A 7,080-nucleotide genomic window follows, 5' to 3' on the forward strand; every position below is an offset into this window, starting at 1 on the left:
CTACTCGAGCTTGCTGCTACTTTTGACACAGTAGATCACAAAGTACTGCTAAACTCCCTATGTGACATGGCTGAAGTCAACAGTGCAGCACAACGATGGGTCCAAACCCTCTTTTTCAGTGGACCTCAGTGAATGGTGGTGAATAGTTGCTACACTTTTCCCTACAGTGCCTTCTCTTCTCTTCTCTTCTCTTCTCTTCTCTTCTCTTCTCTTTCTTTAGCATCTACATGAGACCAATTTGGAGGGTCATAAGAAGTCACCTCCTGGATGAAGAGCATCTGGCTCAAACTCAACCTGCGCAAGACCGAAGCAATGCTGATTGAAAGGGGGAAACATTTTGAAGAAGTAGCCAAGATTCCTTCCACTGCATGTGTGTACCTCCTATTTGTCAAAGTGCTGTGATCCCTCAGGGTCCTCTCTGACTATTCACTGATCCAGATGATCAGGTTTCTGCAGGTATAATAGAGAAGAACTCGGCCCTTTGTTTCTAATAGGACAGTGCCTTGATCTGGAGTCCAATTGATGGCACTAACACCTCTCTTCAGCTACTGCTCTTCCAGCGTCTACGTTTTATCCTTATCTTATCAAATTGTACTAATTATGAAGGATTTCTTGTACAGAATTCTACTCAGATGTTCTAGAATATTTCTTTGACCTAAATGGGTGTCTCCATAAGAAAGACATGTAAATAAATACATGGAAGTTGTATTTAGGCCAGTGTAGTTCTTATTAAAACAGATAAAACTGGTCAGTTCAGGGTGATCTCTGCATAGGTAACATGGGCGGCAAGAAAGACTCTTAATTCTTTTAAACTTTTTTTCATTCGTCTGTCTTTCCCCATGCGGTCTTGGTGGTGAGTCTAACCATCTCAAAGAGTAGTGCTTTCTACCAGTTAAGGAATCAAAGATATTTAAGTCCAAGATATTGATACAAAATGTTAATAAACAGAGATTTTGTTGTTTTATTTATTGTGAAATTTGAAGTGCCTAATGTTTTGATAGCATTTGGGATCCTGTAAATTGTTCTGAACACAATTTTATAAATATATTTTTGCAAATTTAGAAAGCAAATTCCCCTTTTCTTTATTGGCCAAAAAACCAGCTCAGCCTTTGGTTATTTGATGAGGAATATATTACCTATTACATGTGTACCTGTAGAATGTATTGTATACTATTTAAACAGTCAGTCATGCTTATTATTTAATGTGTGGAGTTCCATTCTTAGATTCTATATTGTCAGACTGTACTATAACCATTGGGCTATTGTGCCCCTTTTAGATCCCACTTATTCTCCTTTATTCCCACTCTACGCACTATATTATTTTGCTAAGTTTTTAAATTATTATTATTTTCTCTGTTAAGGAGGCATTCTCTATACTTACTTAAATTGCCATGGTTATTCTTGTCAATCCTGTTGCTTTAATACCTTTCTTGCTGAAATGCATACTTTGTATTAAGTATTCTTTCTGCATGAATTAACAAAACAAAAAAGTTCATAATTGCATAGTGTACTTATTACTTAGAAATTCCATTGATGGCCCTTGACAGCAGCAAGTGTAAGCAAATCTGTACCCTGCTGTGCCACAGATCGACCTACGGCTAGTCCCTATGGGAGGAGGTACAATATGCTGTGTAGCCCTATTGAAGGCTGCCAGAAATCAAACATCCCAGATTATTTCGGCAGTAATCTTTCCTTTTTAATCATCTACCTTTTTCACTGGTTTCACCTCCATTAGACTGAATTACTTGATCTGAGGACTTGTCTACACTGTGTGGTAATGCACTATTGTATGTTGCAAAATCATGAAGATGGTTTCAAGGTCTATATGTGATCAACCTAGCACAGAAGAATCTTAGATCTATAAATGCTGAGTGGCCTTTCACCTATTGAAATGCCAATTTGAATCCAGGTTGAAGTCCTGAATAAAAGAAATTCTCAGCTTGTTTCAGCCTAACTCTTCCCCAGGAACAGGACAGAAATACTTACTGCGGAGCCATTGCACACAAGGTACCACAGCTAGGGGCTCTAATCTCACTTGTAAACTAAACAGTATTAGGTCAATACTTGGTCAATACTTGAACGGGAGACATCTAGGGAAATCTCTGGTGTGGCAGGCAAGCAGTATCGATAACTCAGTGGGAAGCACTCTACACCAGCTGTGCTGAGGAAGTTGGATGATGTATAAAATGGAGTTCTTAATCACTTGTGGTCATTAAAGCTCTGGTGGCACTTTGCACAAGAATAGGATTGTGAACCATGGCAGCCTGGCCTGATTCTAATCTGGGTATATTATACTTGTCTAAATTCCAAGTGTTTACATAATATTTCACTTTCTAAGGGTGGGATTTTCAAAAGTGCCTGTGTTACTGAGGAATACAAGTACCACTGACCTTCATGAAGGTGCTTTCAAAAATGCCACCCTACAACTTTTGTGAAAACAGCTGTCATATTCTATCCCAGATTGCAGCATTCCATTGGGCGTAAATCGATTCTTTCTGTAGTGCAATGGTGCTCAAACTTATTTGATCATGCCCCCCCTTCTTTGTGTCTGTAGTAGTTTGTGGCCCCCTGCCCTGTCACACAAGTACATATACTGTTAAAAAAATCAACACACACCTCTCACTAAATATTAAAAACAGTGAGGCAGTGATTCAAATAGAGCCAGTGTTCCATTGTAATAAGACCAAAAGCAAAACTGCGATTGTGGTCAATGCTTACAATTAAATGTGCATTAATGTACAGTTGGCAACAACTTTGTATAATGCTCTGAAAGCTTGTCAGAAATCCGTCAACATGTACAACGCCATCTAGAGCTGAATGCACGGCACCGTCTGAGGACCTGGTATGTCTGGAGCAATCTGCTTTGCAAGTTATTCATTGCTGTGGGTAAAATGTGCACAGTACGTCTTTTTCCCCCTAAGCTTCTCCTTTTCCTCCCACCCCCCGAATACATTCTGTGCCCCCATGCCTCCTCCTCCGTGGGGGTCCGCCACCCAATTTGAGAACCTCAGCTCTAATGTGTAAATTGCTTTGAGGTCCTTCAAGATGAAGGGAACTATGTAAATACATAATATTATTAATACAGAAAATTTGATATAGTAAGGCAGATGCTTGAGAGTTTGCAGTATATATACTCAGTGGTTGAAAGCTGGAGTCTTTGACATGAGTTGACAGTCTTGCTGTTTACAGACTTTAGGTAGTCTCTGGATCTTAAACAAACCATTGTATAGTGAAAAAAAAAGGCATGATAAAAGGGTCACCTGTGATCATCAGAAATGTCATGTCATATATTCTGACTGACCTGACATTGTCTATGGGCGGGGGGGGGGGGGGAGAATGTGATTTTAAAAATATTAGAGCCTTTCTAAGGAAAAGCACATGCAAGTCACTACAGTTGTATTAATATTTCCCAAGTGCTCCTCCTTTCAAATGTCTGTGTTTTCAGTGTTGCCTTTTTCAAATTAAAAAGGGCCTGAAATCCTTTAAACACAGCATGTGTCCAAAGTGTGGAAAATTCTCTTTGAACAGAGACAGTATTTAAAAAAAAATACCCAGGAAATGCTGGATAGTGTGTGTTATGAAAGAGCGGTAGGCAAGAGTTGGTATTTTCAAACAGAGAATTTCTGATTAGACATGGACTTGACGTTACTGGTGTTTCTCTTCATCCTGTGCTGTGTAAGACTAATACACGTGTATTTGTTTGATCTAGACTATGTTAACCTGGCTATTTGAGTGCATGCCCTGGATGCATCTTCTATAGTGGCTATAGCCCTTTGGTGCTGCAAGGGGTATAATTTTATTCAGTGAACCAGATAAGGCCTGTCTTTCTCTGAAACTGTATGGCTCAAACAGAAGTGACATGTGACCTTCTTGAACTCATGAGGAGGGGAGGGAGGAAGAGAGAAAAAAATCTAAATAAAATGTGATAATGAAGTTTTGACAGTAGTTTCAGGTGTAACTTTATTTAAATTCTCATTTGAATTTGCATAGGCAGAAGAGTAAAAGAGCACTTTTTTCCCATAGGCATCTTACCTATAAAGTTGCTATTTTGTCATAAAACTATATCTTTAAACTTTATCTAGAATTTTATTAAATGTCTGATTCCTAATTTTTCAGTGGGGCTATGAGCAGGTGCATTGGAATTGCAGGCTCGGGGTCTAGCTCACTTTTGTCAGGGTCTTTCTTTCTAAGAGATTTCCACTTTATTGCTGGAGATGAACACACTGGTTAGAATATGCATTACATTATGACCTGCCAAAACCAGCCATGATCTAGAGAAGTCTGTCTGTCTGTTACTACTCTCCCAGCATCGATATTAAAGTTGTTGAACTGATTGATTGCTCTGAACTTTCCAGATACACCAAGGAAGATGTATACGTGCTGAATACTCACCTTTCCTTATGTTCAGTTGATTTCAGTGGAGCTTGAATATATAGGCTTCAGCCGATAACATGTGCTGAGATCTGGTCATATCTCACAAGCCAAATTGGTCATGGACTTGGATAGAAGGCCGCGCCCTGTTCTCAGGCTAGCTTTGAACCACAGTTGCAAAAGAAAGAGCTCTTGGTGCATTATCCATTAATCTATGCTGGCCTCTATAATTTACAAGGAGATGTTGTGCCCTTTTTAATCTAAGCAAAACTTTCCTGGGAACCAGATTAAGTAGTTATTTGGAGTGTACCATTATCTGATTATCAAAATACTGATTGACGGGCAGTGAACATGGTGAACGTCCGACCCTGTAGATGCTGCAGTACATGTTATATGGAAAACTTATGTTTTAAAATGAGCCTAGGCCAACTGATCTATTTTAGCTGGCAGTTCAAAACCTCTGCAGTATCTAAGCAGCTTCCAGGATAAAATGGGACTTTTTCAAATAGTCTCTTTATTATGTTCCTGTGTTTGCTGTCAGGTTTTTTTTCTTTTTCTGACATGTGGACTGAGTGTGCGGAAAAAGAAGCTCCCTCCCCACTTTAGATAGTTCAGAACAAAGAGGTACCTTTTTAATTCCAATCTTTACTCTTAAAAGAGAAGCAAGGGCAGAATTTGGAACAGTCTTGGGAGCCCAGAATCAAGTAAAATTACTGTATTTAAATTAAAATACTTTCTTTACTAGGATCTGTATGAATAAAATAATAGTTTGACTTTGCACCATCGTGCCTTTTACCAAGAAATCTGAAAGCATTCTACAAGCATGAATTCAGTCTCTCAACCATATTATAATCATACACACATGGGGAAACTGAGGCACAAAGCAGCAAAGTGACCATAGATCAAGAGGTTGGCATAGGAATGCTGATTGCTTATCCTGGCTTGGAGCTAGATCACTGATGGGAGAGGAAGGATGAAGTTTTTGCCTATCTTGGGGCTGCGGAGTAGGGGGAAAGGAGAAATAGGCCAGTAGGGAATATCCACTCCTTTTAGTATTTCTCTTCTTGGGCTAGGACTAGCTTGTGGAATGAATAAAGTCTTCCTTAAGGTGATCATCTACTCTGCAGGACATTTACACTTGGCTTTTATTTGCTAGAATCACCAGAGCTGGGAAGCTAGAGATAGGAGAGGAGAATATTTTAAGGGCAAAGGGAGGAGATGGGGAGTTCCCAGGGAGAGGAAATGAGTCCATGCCCCGCACTGCCCTCCCTTCTCTAGTGAGTCTGTGGTTTAGGTGTGCAAGGAGGTTTGGAGTTGGCGCTGGAGGACACTTTCAGCAGAGAACCTGGAATCGTACAAACCTTCCTGAGTTTGTCAAATGATGCAGACTCGCCGCCTGTTCTCTGAAAGGGTTGCTCAGATTCACAACATTTCAAGCAAAGCTGGGCACGGTTCAGAGCCAGTGCAGGACCCATTCATCGTTTTGTGTTGAATTCTCATAGAAAATTGGGTTTTCCCATTGTTTGCACTTAGAGCCTAGTGACACATGGTGATTTTAACTGAGTTTCTGGCTTTAAGTTGTTCAAACCTGAAAACTAAATTCCTGATGGGGGGGTTTGGGGGTGGGGGGAGGAGAGAATCCACACAGGTCAAAATGGCTCAACATGTTCCATTGTCCCTCTCATGAATTCCTCCAAGCTTGTGCCCCAGGGAGTGCAGTTGGTGGCTTCCTGGGGTATGAGCGAGAGCTTCTACTGGCTGTGCTTTGCGGGGCAGCACAATCCTTCTCTTCACCTCTCAGAGTATGCTGCTTTCTCTTCCTGGGGCTCAGAATGAAACAGGCCACAGGCCATGTTTAAAGAAGAAATTTGTGCTATAATGAGAATCCTTTGCTTTCATTAGTGCTATTTGCATAGGCTCAGAGCGTGGGGCAGACAAGAGGCTTAGGCCGTTTAGTGTAGAGAAATGTAAGGTAGTAATTAGGTTAAGGAAGGTTTCAGAGTAGCAGCCCTGTTAGTCTGTATTCGCAAAAAGAAAAGGAGTACTTATGGCACCTTAGAGACTAACAAATTTATTTGAGCATAAGCTTTCGTGAGCTACAGCTCACTTCACGAAAGCTTATGCTCAAATAAATTTGTTAGTCTCTAGGGTGCCACAAGTACTCCTTTTCTTTTTAGGTTAAGGAAGAAACCCTTCATGGTTCTGCTGCACTACACTGAGCAGCATAAAGATCTGGGGACAAAACTGGATGCATGCAAAGGATAATATCACCCTGAGGAATATCCTCCTGCTCTCTAAGACGTGGAACTAACAAGGCCCGACCTGAAATTATTAGTATTAGTATTACCATAGTGGCTAGGAGCCCCGGTCTTGGAGCAAGACCCCGTTGTGCTAGGCACTGTACAGACACAGAACACATAGACAGTCCTTGAAATGCTGCCTGACTCTCAGCTTACTCCCGTACTTAAAACATACTTCCTCTGTATTTAAAAGCCCTGGCTCGTCAATGTTCTTACTGTCTATAGAGCACGTCTCACCCTGCAGGGTGAATTCCATTGACTGTTATTGTGCTCCTGTTGGGATATTAAAGTGCCAAGTCTCTCTGTTGGGGCTACCTGAATGGAATTTTAAAAGTAATGCAGCAGGATGTTAGCAGGACACTCTTGTGTTTTTACTACTTAAGAACTCAGTCCTGCAGTTGGATCCATG

At 40.7% G+C, this 7,080-nt stretch overlaps 1 protein-coding gene across 7 annotated transcripts in view; it reads left to right on the forward strand.

Annotated features, from left to right (window-relative positions):
• Positions 1–7,080, forward strand: part of HIVEP3 (HIVEP zinc finger 3) — a 425,423-nt gene that overhangs the window by 40,811 nt on the left and 377,532 nt on the right. The gene's annotated exons all lie outside the window — the stretch shown is intronic.

This window comes from Dermochelys coriacea, chromosome 19, assembly GCF_009764565.3.
Source record: "Dermochelys coriacea isolate rDerCor1 chromosome 19, rDerCor1.pri.v4, whole genome shotgun sequence".
NCBI lineage: Eukaryota > Metazoa > Chordata > Testudines > Dermochelyidae > Dermochelys > Dermochelys coriacea.